The sequence below is a fragment of the Strix aluco genome, chromosome 5, assembly GCF_031877795.1.
Source record: "Strix aluco isolate bStrAlu1 chromosome 5, bStrAlu1.hap1, whole genome shotgun sequence".
NCBI lineage: Eukaryota > Metazoa > Chordata > Aves > Strigiformes > Strigidae > Strix > Strix aluco.
In genome coordinates this window covers 64,208,884-64,225,110 of record NC_133935.1, presented here as the reverse complement: position 1 = coordinate 64,225,110, position 16,227 = coordinate 64,208,884, and positions in this window count along the sequence as shown.

The window sequence follows — 16,227 nt, the reverse complement described above, 5'->3', positions numbered from 1 at the left end:
GAAGGGCAACAAGATTGGTGAAGGGTCTGGAGCACAAGTCTCATGAGGAGCAGCTGAGGGAATTGGGGTTGTTTAGCCTGGAGAACAGGAGGCTGAGGGGAGACCTTATCGCTCTTTACAGCTACCTGAAAGGAGGTTGTAGCAAGGTGAGTGTTCATCTCTTTTCCCAAGTAACAAGTGATAGGATGAGAGGAAACAGCCTCAAGTTGTGCCAGGGGAGGTTTAGATTAGATATTAGGAAAAATTTCTTCACTAAAGGGTTGTCAAGCACTGGAACAGGCTGCCCAGGGAAGTGGTTGAGACACCATCCCTGGAGATATTTAAAAGACACGTAGATGTGGCACTTAAGGACATGGTTTATTGTGGTGGACTTGGCAGTGTTAGATTAACAGTTGGACTCGATGCTCTTAAGGGTCTTTTCCAAACTAAGTGATTCTATGATTCTATGATTTGGGCATAAACCTCCCTGAAACTTAACCTGAAGTGCTCAGTCTTTACTATTCCCTGAACATGACACCTGCAAGCAGACCCCAGGGACTGCCAGTTCCTGATTCCAGCAGCTGAATGCCGTGGGATGGTGTGAGTGACCAAAGCAGGGTAGAAGGGGCTAGCAATATCACAGCACCCTCCTGTGCTCCTCAAAGAGGCTGTTAAAATGATTCAGCATGACAACAGCTTAAACAGCTACATCTTACCTCAATGACCAGTCAAAACCCCATCAGATATATAGGGATGGATAAAAGGAGTCCCTACATATAGAGGTATGATGGTCAAGGTCATTTGTGTATCATAACAGTGCAGACAAGGAGGTCAGAAATGTCCACATGCCCAGATGGAAACTGTGAAGTGTAAAAGAAGGAAACCCCAGGTTTCCTCATCTTGTCAAGAATGACTGTTGCCAGTTAAGTATTAAATTTGAAATAAATACAGGAAACAAGTACAGAGAATTACTGGAACAACTACAGACGTTTTTGTTGTTGTTGTTGCCACATTTGCCTCCAAACCTGCACAGTTATTTGAATTAAATAGGAAACAAGTATCTCCCTGAGCCCTGAAAATAATAAAGGCAAGTTTCCTATGGGCTTGTGTCTCATCCTTGACAGGGCTCCAAACTAAGCTTTCCCAAGGCTGAGGCATGTACAAAAGATCTCTCCTGCATTGGTTCTCTGGCTTGCAGCCTGACTCCCTTTTTTTTCTTGCCTTTTATTCAGCAGATGGTTTCCACCAATGGACAGAGATGAGATGGTCTCTGAGACCTGAGCCCCTCCCGAGTGTCTGGCTGATGTTTGCTGTCGGGGAAGGACATGCAATTACAGAGACAGACAGACTTGTTCCCACATCTACACACTCTGCGAGGTCTTTAGCATCCCTTCTACAATGGGAAAGGCTGAAATAACTTCTCGTTACTGACTGTTGTCCAACACTTTCAGTAGATATGCTAGAGTGTGCATTTAACAGCTGTCCCAACCATGCCACAGGTCAGACAGTGTACCCCTGTCACGTTTCTGAGGTGCCCCTGAGCACCCATCCACAGTCCGGCAGCTTCCCATCCCAGAGCACAGCAAGCAGGCTCACCTGGCCAGAACGTCTTTTCCTGAGCACGTGCCAGGACTCAGCAACAGCTTATTCAAAACAAAGAGTAACTTGTTCGCCTAAAATAGAACATAGGGCACAGGGTAAAATTAAACAGACAACTTTTTGTATTTGGAGGGTAAAATTAAACAGACAACTTTTTGTATTTGGCCTTATATCCGTCTTCCTTTTTAAGCCATTAGAAAGGTCTCTTCAGCCCAATTACTTCAGCCTGTAGGCTCAGGAGAGGACACCAACCTGACACGTGTGAAATGCCTCTTTCTCAATGTGTTTCTAGGTGCATCTTTCCCTTGGATGGTGGCTGCTAGCCCAGGTGTTGCGCACCTCTCCCTTACTACACCCTTACCCTATTTGTAAGGGTTAGCATCCCCTTGGAGCCTCAGCTCTAAACAGCTCAGCTTTGCCAGCCCTGCAGTGAAACCCCGCCTTTCCTTTCATTCTTGTTCTGGGTCTCATCTCATTCCACTAAAACGTTTTTCTTTTTCTTATCCTGCACCCAGGAGGAACAATATGAAGCAAACTGAGGCACAAATGATGAGGAATTGATTTCCATTATTCTCTTTGTTCTATCTGTTCAAATACATCATGTGAAGAATAACTTTCCAATTAAATGTTATTAAAAATATCAGTATGTAAGAGTAAAATATATACATGCAGTGCACATGTATTTGGTTTACATGCATATGTAGGTAAAATCTTTGGTATAGTCAAAAAATAGACCTGAACACACTTAAAATAGAGTGGTGGGGTGGAAAAAACAACTCAGATAAACCAGTAGAAAGTATCACATTTCTTTGACTAAAGTGGGAAAGCACAACAAATTTTAAATAAATGGCTGACACCTACCAAGATACTACACATTCCAGGGTTTTACTCAGAACCCCACAGAAAAGTGAATGCTGCAGGATAAACAGGAGACAAAGAACTTGCTTCTTCAAGGCATCATAAGTCATCAGACAGCTCTCTGAGCTGCCGGAGCAAGAGAAATCCCTCCAACCACTAGGGAAAAAAAGCCAGCAAGAGCAAAAAACATGTATTCAGGATAATAAAACAACCCCAAACAACCCGGAATAGAAGAAGCAGCTTTGAGAACAAGTAGTTTCTGTTTTACAATACTACTTGATGTCAATACTAATACTTAATAAAAGTCAGTGTAATACTCCAACCCACCAAAGGTTTTGGGTTTTCACCTTTCTTTCCACCTGCACTTGCGTGGGCACTAAGATCTCAGGGTGTTTCATTGCTGTTGTTATTTTGACTTGATATTGCAGTTACATTTGATATTTGAGAAATGGATATCACAAGGGAGGTGCAACAGTTGCCATGAGTCAGGAGTTACTGGTTCCTGCCCTTTGTCAAAAGGGATGCCTGTGCATGTATATATATAATTCTAACAGAGAGGAGACGAATGACACCAGGACTTGCACTCTAGCTCCTGCCAACCTCCCCCTGTGCTGTACAAAGCTTCTGCTAAATCTGAAAGCCCAGAGCAGCCTTTTTGTGCCTCCCTGAATTAAGGTGGTGGGCATCTACATCAGGATCCTACTCAAGTTCTGCTGCTTCTCGGCAGCCAGACCTCATCCCCAGCCATGCAGAAAATGTCCTGTGGGACAGAAGGAATGACAGGCTGCAGCAAGAGAGAGGGAACTGTAGGGAGAGATTGTTGGAGGAATAATTCAGAGAGACATTTATGCTTTGGTTTTATTTGAATTACAAAGGAAACCAAGATCTTTAATGGAGGAATTTGAGGAAGAAAGCTGCACTTTCTGTAGAGTAATATTTGTTTAGAGCTGGAGAGGAAGCTCAGCTGTTCTCAGTCTCTTATTACCTGTCTGAAAATAATGATGTTTTTATTTCAAAGTTTCATTCCTGATAAATATAATTCAGCTTCCTATGTATCAAGAGAGAAATGCCTCCGGAAATCACAATAGGAATATGGATTGCCACTTGAATAAAATATAGCCTGTTCTCAAATACAGAATTCGTTGATTGGGCTTTTTTCAGATAACGGACAAAATATTAAGAATGTATGTTTCCTAATTAATTACCAAGTAGTTATTAATATTCATGTTTAAAGACTATAAGAAAAATATGAAGTCCTGATATATATTAAAATCCAGGTTCACCCTGTCACAAATTCATTCTGAACAATAAATGCTTCTAAAAACCTCACATCTTAGTAAACAATTGGACTAATGCAGCAATTCTATGAAGAATATTCACTTAATAACAAAATTTCTTTTAAGAGTTTTAGAAAAAATTAAATTCAACACTGCCTATAGAATAACTCCTTATGCACCATAGCTAGGAAAAAAACACTGAGAAGGGGTGTGGGAATAATCCGGTATTAGACTGGTTTTAATACCAATTTTTAAAATAAATGTCAAGTTGATTAGAGCTGTGGGCTATGAGCTTCATTTCAAGCCCATACATGTACCTGGAACAGAATTCCACTCCTAAGGGTCTATTTTATTTAAAGTTAATGTGAAGTAAGAGGGCTCATGCCCCTGTGGTCAGATTTCCAAGTCACATCATTGCCTAAAGATGCAAACAGGCACCTACTGACATTGTTAAAAGCAGTTGAACGGATTGGGCTTCATAGGACTAAGGACTCATATCTGTAAAATTATTCAAATATTTAATTCCTGGTTTTTGGTGATTTCAGTGCAGTCAGGCACCTAGCTATCTTTGGGCATAAGACTGATAGCACTGAACCATGTTTGCTGCTTTTGAAAATATTATTAGATAGTTATCTGCACTTTAAGCCCTTATGTAATTTTATAAATCTATGCCTTCAAGGGTTAGAGGGTTAAAGGATTAGATCCCTCTTGCATTTCTGAATACATTTAATCATAAATACTGGGCATTTGGCTTTATGGCTAGATAAACTAAAACTAAAACACACCCTAAAAATATCTAGCTAACCGTGAGACAGAGTAAGCTGCCACTCCCAACTCTGTTTGGTCAGGGATAGGTTTGAGATGCTGGTACCGACTGTTAGCTGCCTTTTTGTCAATGCTTATCACCGACACCTTTTTGGGGAACAGCTTCTCATTGTGACAGGCTTTAGGTGAAGCTTGGCTGAAGTTAAGGATGCTCAGGTCACCTCTGCCAGAAAAGTGCTTGGTCCCTGTTGCTGGCACTCAGCCCCTAACCCAATGTCACATCCACCTCCCTCAAGCTGCAGGACCAAATCCAACCTACCACACTTATTTTGCTGGGAGGCATTAGACTGCCTGCTGCTGAGTTGCCAACACAACCCACAGATGCCAAACCATATATATATATATATATATACACACACATAAAAACTCTTTCAAGTAGGAGTGTCTCTGAATAACATATGTACAACCTGCCACACAGAAAAGGACAGTGGGCGCGCACAGGTTTAGGGTGAAATAAAGGCCAGACCTGTAAATACCAAGGCAATTACAAATCAGCCAACACCAATGCAAAGTCTGGGCTAGCGATCTGGTTTCATGAGGAGAAAGATCAGGGATTCAACAGTGTTACAAGGAAATTTTGCAATAAGGTTAGAGGTTCTGGCCAAGGAACATCTAATATTCCTTCATAGCCTAACACAAAACATAAGGAATTAGAGATAACCTCCCTTCACTTTCCTTATGTTTTCTAAAGAACCTAAAATTCCATTTAAGACAGAATCTCTTACTGCAACGTCTCTGCATTTTCATAAATATTGAATTCTGTGGGTAAATGCAAAAAGTGTGCATTTTAGTAACATTATCTGGATATATCCAGTGGCTTGGTCAATCTTGGGTTTTAGGTACTCTTGCAAGGAGGCCCTGAGAGTACACCCAGCATACTAGGCCTTTGCACTTAGATAGCTGAGATCTTATTCTAGCAATGATTATGTTTACAATACAAAGACGCAACACAAAGATAGAAAATGTGTTTAAGGCTCAAAGCCTGAAAACATTTATAAGTTTATCACACTCAGAACATGGTTTTGGAGAGATAAATGCTTTATTAACAACTCTTACAAAATCACGTCTGTAGCTCCCCAACTCTTGGCACATCTATCAGAGAAAAGTCAGGCTGACTTGCTGAACCCATTTCCCCAAAGATAAGACTCACCAGGTCTGAGATGCTGTTGTCTGAAGACATACTTCACTCAGAGACCTTTTCCTATTATTTTTCTGCGATATTGCCATTATTTTGGCACTCCTTTAGAAGAAAAATGTGCATTCTCTTTTTTTCTGAACACAGGTGAATTTTTGTTGTCACACAAAAGGGAGTTGGTAATCTCATCACACAGGAAGAGAATAAGTAACAGACCTTGTTCCTGGTTGAACAGAGGAATGAAGTTATATTTAAACTGCAAGGAGGAAGAAATGGAATTTATTGTTCAGCTTCATGCAGAGAGGTGCCTGACTCACAGGCCAGTACCGCTGACGGTACTTTCAAGCAACAGCAGGAGATATATGAATAAGGAGAAAAAAATGTCAGTTTGTGTTGACTAAAGAGGAAGCTAAAGAACAGCCATGACTTCCCACATACTTCTGCAAGGCAACTTTCTTCTGTTTCTATTGTATAGCCAGAAAGCAGAAGCTGGGACCTGTGGCTAAACTGTATCTCCATAATTTTTGTACATTTTCTAACATAGTATGAAAACAAGCAGGATCATAGAAAACTCATGAGATCAGGTTATTCCTCCATATTGAAGAAGAAGATTTTTCACTTCCACAATAAGTGCCTTTGGATGCTAATAAAAAGTAATTAGACAGCACTTCAGAAAAAAACTTTTTGTGGAAAATAAGTCTTTGCTTATTTATATACATATGTATATACAGAAATTGCAGTCAGAAACCCACTGCTCACAAAATGCACTTCACACGTTAGACTCATTTTCTAAAGTCTGTGCTGTAAACTAGAACTTGGATAAGTGGGGAGGGTAACAGTAAGCTACCAATAAAACCAAGAGATTTGTTTTTCTGAAATTATTTAGTCTTTTTCTTTGTTGAACACTCAGGCTCATGAAATGTTGTCAAAAAGTTGTTTGTCAGCTAGCAGAAATATGATAAATATAGATATTTGCAGAAGTGTTTGCTTTGGTCATGCCACTTGGCCATTTAAAAGCCCTTTTTGTGGGAGAAGTGAAAGAGGAAAGACTCTAAAAAGTGCTGAAGATGAGAAGGGGTGAGAGAACCATGAACTGGCACCCAGACTCCACTGGCATTGCACACCTTTGTTACACCACACTAAAACAGAGAGCAAACGGGCGATGTTCACAGCACTCTGGGGCAGCTGTGTCTGCAGGGGTGGTGATGTTCAGCAGCCCTGGCATCAAAAAGGCAGCAGCAATCAGTCGTGGGGAGAGAGCCATCTCATGCCTCTGACACAAGCCCTTTCTAATAACCATCCTTCTACTGCATTCCTTTCCAGCTTCTTTTCCTTCTTTGCATTACTTTGTCTCAATCCGTTCTGCTTTCCATCTGAATGAGAACCCATCTTAATCAGGCAGATCACCTTAACCCTGCTAAATTTAGCTTAGCACAGCAAGATAAAAACCAGTCCCAAACAATCACACCTAATTCTAAAAAAATAAGTTTTCCATGAATTGTAGAGAGGAAAATAAGGGTAAAAAGGCAAATGTTTTTCCTGGCCCAAAGAGCACAGTTTGGATCATGTGCTCCAAAAGCTACCCAGATACAGAAGCTATATTTTCCTGTTTTTGCTATTCCTTCCTCCTTCCCGTTCTTACCAGAGGGCTTTGTTTTGCTTTACAAGGAAATATGATTCAATTTTAACTGTGAAACACAAAAGCAAGTGTCTGAAATAAACCTTTCTTTTTTTCACAGAAGAGGCATTAATTATTATTTTAAAGACTACCAAATGAGAGAGTTTTTTTCCTCTAAAAATATAGTATAATATAAAAACCATGATATTATAAAGTGGAACTATTTAGAAATATGGTGCACTGAGGCTTCTAATAAAATTTAACTCAAATTATATACAGTTCTTTGAAAATCTTAACCTTAATTTTTAAGGTTTTTCTGTTTTCTTTCTCCCTTCTTTCTATTCATCTTCCTTTTTTGGCATTTTAATGCTGAATAAAAATTAAATGTAATTTTAATTCTTACATAACTAGTAAAAACCAAGAGCCTTGTAACATAACCTCAAATCCAGATTTTTGTGCAAATCAAGGAAGTAGTACATTCATTTTCCATAAGAAGTTGTGTCTTATCCTTAAACTAATTTTCATTTTTCAAGTACAGGCTGCATATGCACATGGGGAACTCCCATAAGGAACCAGATTACTTAGGCATTGGAGAAACACCCTGCGTGACTTAGGCTGGGACACATTCTTAGGCTTGCAGGTTGCCTAAACAAACTAGGAATGGAGCCATCATACTACCCTGAGTCATGCAAAATCACATACTTATGCAATTGGAAGTAAATTTGACACCCCTTGGGATGATAATGTGCTTCAGGTGGTGAATAACCTGTTCCCTCCAGAATTAGGGATTACCATGGGATGATACTCTATCACCTGGGCCAGGCAGAAGCTGGATGTGAGTGAGGAATAACCTTCAGACAATGACTTGCTTCATGATTGGGAGGCGAATTCATGCTTTGTCAAACAGCTACTTGTATTAGGGTTTTTGTATTTCAGAAGAGTTCGTTGGGCAATAAAAACACTTGAAACCATTTCAGACATTCACCCTGCTGTTCCTAACCATGTGAATAGAAAGAGTTTTGGATTAGATGCCCAAATAAAACTCACAAGACTGCCTGAGAGATGTAGGACCCTATAGGTTTTGACTTTCAGTAGGAATGAGGCACACAATTCATTTGAATAAAAGGCTGATTTTCCACCTTAAATACAGATTAGGATTTCCATGATAGAACACAAAATTGTGCCTCTATTCTTAGTAAATTAAAACATGGTTTCCTCATGTGTTGGACTGACAATTGATGCACATGGTTAAGTTTTCCCAACGTTTTTGCATCACTAGACCTATTTTTGGGGTACTTGAACCCCAAATAAAAGCAGGGAGATCCTCTACACTGTTTTGCTTCCCTGTACTTTTTTGGGTGCCCCACAGAGGAAGCAGCTACTAAGTGAGTGTGAGGGGAAGCAGAGAGGGGAAGCAACCAGGGAAACACGTAGGAGGTGCTGCTTTATGGATAGGAGAAGGTCGGGGCAAAGGCCAGGGCATCCAGAGGTACCCTAAGGGGATGAGGAAAGAGGAGCTAAGAATGGGGACAGACAGCAACCAAGGGAGAACGACCAACGGTCTGACTCTTTTGCCATCTCCTACTCTTTCAGTATTTGACTTCAGGATAATTTTACCAGTGAAGTGTTATACAAAACCATACATTTGTTTCTTACTCTTTCAAGTTTTCACCTGTAATGAGGTGCAAATAATAATAAACAGCAGTTACCATCCCAAAAGGTCTTCTTCTCATGTGACTATAAAAACAATATTGTGTATGTTCTACTTTTTTACTCTTCCTATGAATTTAGTTTAAAAGTTAGATGTGTTTTGTCTTCTTTTTCCAAATGTCAATTTTGTAAACCCAGCAGCAACCTAAAGGAAAGCTGATGGCTGGTAGCTTTCCACCCAATTAATCATTTCCGGCAAGAAGGTTCTCAGATGTGTTCTCATCCACACACTGGCAACCCCACTCCTTTTAAACTGCAGTTACATCTCTGCAGATCACCCATCTTCAGTTCATTTCCTTAGATATAACGCTTTGAAATTTGCTAATTAATTGTTTTTATGGTGCACAGAAAGAACAGAAACCCACTCAGACCAAGTGCTGTGACTCTGAAGAGCTAGCAGTGACAATATGCAGTAAAAGGCTATTTCTGTCACGCAGATTAGCAATATGTCCCTGAATTCATGCAGGATGTATCTGACTCTTGTGCACAGGGCCAGCACAAGGACCATATGTCATTTAAATACCATTTAAACATTATTTTAAAGGTACTAGTAGGAGTTCTGAGCTCCATCACACTTTTCATGGGTATTAACTAAGTAAGTGTAATTTTTATACCATTTTCAAAGGAAAATTTTACTTTAAGTTAAGGAAGTGGCACCATCTTGTGGGTAAAAATGAAAGTGTTTTCTTCTGTAGCAAATTTAGTTGTTTTTTACTTTTCTGTCATTCTACCCACCCCGCCTCCCCGCCCCCCCCGCCTTGGTTCTCAGAATTCTACAGAGTAGCCTTTTGAGTCTAAAAAATAATCGTTACAGAATATTTTAGAGCAAATCTGTGCTCTATTGTGCAAAAAGTCCACAATATTTTGATAACTTACCATGCTACACAGATTTCTGAGATATCGGCTAATGTCTATGAATGATTTTTGAAAAGCTGTTTTGAGGTCAGCGCCAGAAAATTAAAAAAAAAAAAAAAAAGAAAAGAAAAAAAGGACCAAGCTAAAAAATATTTATCAAGCAAATAATGGCTATATTTTCAGTGGCGATGTGTTATTCCCAGAAATGAGTCAAAATTGTTCAAATCCACATATAAAGGATTTCAGTTTGGCTAAAAACTGGGACCTGTGCCTTCACTCTGAGAATTATCAAGATGCAGACTCATTTTTCTCAGTCTTTTTTTTCTTAAATATCTTGATTTCCTCTACTTTTAAAGGACTAGTCAGACTTGTCAGCAACTTACAGTGGAGACAGAAAAGAGAAGACTGAGAATATTGTTGATGATAGAGTATTACTGGCTTGTTTAATATGCAAAGAGCTGTAGGGCTAAGAGTAAAATGTGTAGTACTTGAGCGCATTTATTTAAAGGCATGCTCATAATTACTGTCAGTCATCTCAGTAGGATTCACCTCTCTTTAGATATCACCAGTACAAATGTCTATACCTGAACTGGTCACCAAAGCTCCTTTTGAAGGGAGTAACAGTTGTTTTTAAGGTGCAGTTCATCTCATTGTATACCAGATATCTGAAATAGATCAGCTGACTCATACCCTTGAAGTGCTTATTTGTCTTCTTTGGTTATAAAGGGAAAATTATGTGATTAGCATAGACTTAGATAGCTCCTGCAGCGATCTGCACACAATCAAATGAATCCCACCCCTTGTGCCTCACATAAATGAAATTATCAAGATTTTTGAGCCCTGTGGATGATATTTAATTTAGCACTCCAAATGACTTATTACGGACTTTCTTAAATATGGATTTCAAGAACTCTAAATATCAAAACTGAATTAAGTGCCATTAAAATAGCTTAATATAGGGCTGTACACACTGCGTCAAGAGGTTGGTGTGATCCTTTGTGGTGAACCTATGAGAGAAACTGTATATTTTAGCACTGGTAGCTTTACATTCAGAAGTGTTTTTAGTTCTTTCTGCCTGTGGTAAATATATGTATAAAGTGGCGTTCACAAAAGTTAATATGCGAAGTAACAATAACTGTTCTTTTTAATCACTGAAATACAAGTTAACCCTAAAATATTTCTTGTTAATTGCAGATATTTTCAAAAATCAAAGTGCCAGAATATGAGCTGGGCTGTAAAGCAAAACCTAGCACAAGAGTATCCTCCTTCCAAAATCAGATACTCGTGCAAAGAATATGGTCCTGCACTGACATTACCCCTTGTGAGCAAAGCTCAGAGGCCATTTCCCCATTGCTGAATAGAAGGCTGAACTTCACAGCGCCTGGGTACAGATCCTTCCCTTGACCCTGTTGCAAGACAAGCTGCTTGCAAAAGCATGGGGAGAAAATGGGAAGGCTGGTCGGTTTTGCTACCCAACAGTTCCCCTACACCTGCAAGGTGTGGAGATCCTCTCTGGTGAGATGAAGAGGTGGGTCATGCCAATCCTCCTGGAATGACACATGGCAGCGGTCCAGAGCCTTCTGCTGCCCCAGGGTCATGCAAGAAAACAGACACATCCAAGTACTTCCACCTTCACCTCCCTGGCTGGACACGCCTGGCAACCATGTGTTTCTGAAAATGGCTCTCAGAGTTTCCAGTTCTTGAAGGTTAAACTGCTAGGGGATTATTCATCTGGGCTTTATGCTGCACCTTACCCTCAAGGAGATGAAGGTCTCCATTTTGGAACAGCTGACTCAGGAAATACCTACAGGGATTCCAGATGGGATATATCCTGAGATCTCCTTCCCGTGATCTTCTCTTCTCTTAAGGGATATTCCAGGACTCTACATGGATACATGTTGTAAAATAATGGCAGCACTTAATCATGAAGAAGCAAAAGAATATAAAGAGATATACATATATATATATATAGTCATAAAGGCAAATCATAAGAAAATGCTTCCCCAAAATCTTACTTAGCTAGGCCGTAAATAGCTACCTGTGAATTTGTAGAGATTAAGCAAGAGAGATTAAAAGTGCATATAGCAAACCAGCTCAGTTATTCACCCAATGAGGAAAGACATCAGAACCTCATACAGTGAACTGAGAACATTTATTAGAAAATCAGAAAGTTACAGAAATACAGTATAGACATAATTTGGGTAAGATACACTGTCTAGAAGTTAAATGTCCAGTGTTTAAAGGAAGAGGACAATCCCTAGCCCAACACAAAGCCCTTGGCAAATTCAGGAGTTTGTCTAGGCTCCCTGGATCCCCATTTGTACTAAGCATTTGCACAAACCAAAATCGTTATGGAAATACTGCCTTAGGCAAGGCAAGAATCTGTTTGACCCTTTGGCCAATTCTTGGACTGAATCTCTTTTGATCTTAGAAGCAGTCTGGCTCATTTAAATTCTAGCCACCCCACCCACCTTTTCATCTCCTGCTGTATTTTGTGGGTTGAAAATGTCACTGAGAGTAGAAGCTGTTCCTGCAGCACCCCGGGCCTGACAGCAAGTGTAATGCAGCTGGAACCTTCACTCAAATCTCTTCTCCTGCCATTTGTAGCCCATTGTGGCCAACAAAAGACAGGCATGTAATTTCAGTGGAAAATCCTCTAAACTTTAAACTTTGCCTCATCAGTTTGAACAAAATTTGGAGTGAGACTGAAAGAACCCAGAGCTGGTTTTATAATTGCAGAAAGCTTGGCCACCACCATTTGTCATACTGATTGCCATGTTAATTGTCATGTTCTCTGCACTTCCTTGATCTGCCTGTATTAGAATGGGCAACACCTAAATACAGGTTCTCTTCTTCAGCATTTGTGACGGGGCACAGTGAGGGATCATTAGAAACACTGGAAATAAACATTGTTATGAAGTGGAAGACATCAAAAGGTTTATCCAGATTTATCGCATCAAGATTTATCAGTCAAAAAAGATTTATTAACATTCAGCTAATAACACAAAACACAACCATTTTGGAATTTCTTAATTCAATCATGCTGTATTAAAAAAATCTTAGTATTTGTTATCAGGCCTATTTACTGCCTTCCATTCAGCTCAAGATGGGCAGAAGTCTTTTCACTAAAATATCAAAAAGGATTTTAATAGAATAGTTTAGGATTTTAAGTCTTAGACAGTGGTTGAAAAGAGAATACACAAGGGTTGAGCACTGAGCTGAGGTTTGGGGGTCCAGGATTGTTCCCACACTTTTCATTAGTAAAAATCTCACTTACCTCACTGCAGATAAGACTACACACTGGAGAACCAGTCAGGTTCACAGTGCATTTAAACTCTCATACTTCTATTGAGCTCAGCTTGCACCCACTACAGATCTCTTTGGTTCAGTGTAAATGTTTTCCATAGGAGGAGGTTTACATTTACATGCCAGCTGCCTACAAAACCTGCAAACACATCAGCACTTTGAGAGCAGGAGATTTTTCATATGATTTTGTATCCAAAATATCTTGGATGACCAGCAGCGACTTCAAAAATACATGTGAGGAAGCAGAACTATTCAAAACTTTCTAAGAAAAATCTCTACCTTCTTGCAAGTCCTGCCTGTCCTCAGGCTCTGGGATATAAAACCTCATCCAGACAGTACAGCCACATTAAAAGCTCAGTTATAGCCTTAGCTGGTGCAAAAGTTCCAATATAATAGGCATTTGTAAAGCCAAAGACAATGTTCTTCAAGATTGTTGAAGGCAAATGGTTCTTCTCTGGTGAGAGTTTTCCTTTACTCAAGTGGCCAGGATGCATCCCTGTTGGAATAGCAGTGCAGGACAAGAAAAATCAGTGATGGTATATGTACTAATACATATATACACACACACACATAAATATATACACACTCATAAATGCTCCCATCTCTGCAATGCATGGCAGTTTTAATGAAACCAACTCTAGTTGAGCGTGCTGCTTTCCAGATTGTGGGCTGAGACACGAAGTACTGATGCATCACAGACTTGTAAAGTGCCTGTTTTGCTGGGGGCAGAGGTGTTACCCACTGGTGCAAAAGTACTACTAATCTTTAGAGAGTATATCACAGCTGATTAACTTTATGGACTGCATTGGTTAATGGATGATTTTCCTTCCAAACACTTTAAACCTTTTCTTGCTGGCTCAGAAACATGTGTTGAAACACAACACGCTTGTGTAGATTGTTTACTGGGTTTTATTTGTTCACTTGTTAAAACTTTTGGCATAACTTTAGCTATTCAGTTTCATCAAGAGAAAAACAAGTACAGCAAAGCACAAAATTGAACTTTTATTAGTAACTGTGCTTTTGAGAGAGAAGGGAATGTTAGACCAGCTGACCACTAACACTAAGCAACTGTTTGCTTTAAATGAACAAAGAAGAAATAACACATAGAAGTGGAGATGGTAAACAAAATTATTGCTACAAGACAGAAGGTGTTGATAGTAGCACTCTTTAACAGTGGAAGGGACTCACTCCATTTCTCTTTTTGGCACTTCTCTCTTCTGATAAGCACAGTGCCAAGCTGTACAGGGTTTGTATCTACACGTATAGCTTGCAGTCACTTTGAGATGCCCTTCCCCAGGAAGCTAATACCAGTGCCATATCTTAAATGATCTAGAGGTTGTGATAGCAGAAGGGTGAAAACAAGAAATGACTTATGCAGCATCGTGTGCATGACCAACAGAAAGGATTATGTTGGGAGAGGTGGGTTTTATGCTCATGTATCTCTATAGGCTTTGAGAACTGCTCTGAGAATTGCCCACCACCAAGGAGGGTCTGTGCCCGAAGACTTCACCACGAGCCCAGTCCAGCACCTAGGGGCAGCTTCACAGAAGGTGTGATCGTGCGCTGGGACTTGTGAGTGCTGGGGTTCAGTCAGAACAGGAAAATCACACACTCTCAGCCTGCTGGTATTGTCTTCTCTGATGTTCCAGAAAGCTGTCCAACATCTTCACATCTCCTTTTTTCAGTATTCTTCCTTTGCATCAGTACATCATCTGTGACTTCTCTAGTTTTCTCCTCGGTGTGTATGCTCAGCATCCCAAGTGGGTTGACTGGCCTTTACATTCGCCAAACTATTCTTTTTAATATTGGAAGAACTAATTTCCCCTATGCATATCTTATTTTTCTCTGACAAGAGTGGTATTTGCAATTTTTAATAATTTTTAGCACATCTATATTTTTCACTTATCAGTTAGCCAGAGGTTATAAGAGGTTATAAACCTGTGGCCAAATTCTGCAGTTGCAAGAGAGTGAACTCAAAATGAAGCCAAAATCATAGTTACAGGAGATAGAGCAAATGTTGATGAATCCACAGAGTAAATTTAGAGGAAATTATTATTTCTAAATTTTGTATGCTTAAAATATACGCCAGGAAGTATTGTGATAGTTATTTGAATTTTATTGATATACTTGTTTCAAATGGTGCTTGCAAGAACAATATCCAGCTCTAATGGAATATTGAAAGAAAACCTAACAATTTTTTATTTATGTGGTTGTTGCTTTATTCCTGTGGGCAAACACCATTTAGCTAATTGCTGCTGGCTGGTGGGTCCTGTACCATTAGATAGACCATCTTCCTGATGGGGTGCCAGAGGTGTTTCAGCCCCACAGTTCCACGCATTACTGCTTTTGCATTGCTACATAAATTCTCTACAAGCTGTTCTCTGAGATACTGCAGCTTAGTGCCCCCGCACCCAGTGAAAGAAATCTATCCTTCAGCGTTTATAGAAGTGTATTGTTTAATAGGATTGCATTTAAATTTCTATAAAGGTTGTCAATCCTGTACTTACGACTCAGAATGGAAATCCTCCCAGAGAGACTTTATTTAACCACTGACTTCTAGATACAGACAGTGAGAAGTACACTGTAAAGAGAGGTTACAAACTTTTTCTGTTTTAAATGATCCAGCAATAAGTTCTGGCTTCAGCAGTTTTATTACTTTTTATTAAATGAAGTAGTGATTGTCTGCTATTGGAAAGCGCTAAATAGAATGAAAAAGCTTTCTGACAAGACCTGTTAGACATATTTTATCATGTATTTTCTATTCAGAACAATTTCACTGCTTCAGACTAAACAGAGACTTAAATTAAGATTTGACAGATTTGTTTAGAAGTTACTGTTCTCCAACAGACCCCAAATCATTTTTTTTTTTTTACACAACTTAAGACAGAAGGATCCTGAATTCCTTCCATAACAGTGACTGGTTTTATTATTACTTTTTATATGGTAAGATACCTAAAAGACAAATATGAAGTGAAAAATTAAAGGGGTTTTCTGAATTATTGAGTCCTGTACTTTGGTGTTAAAAGCAACATTTTACAGAATCACTTTGATAAATGTCTTGAGCT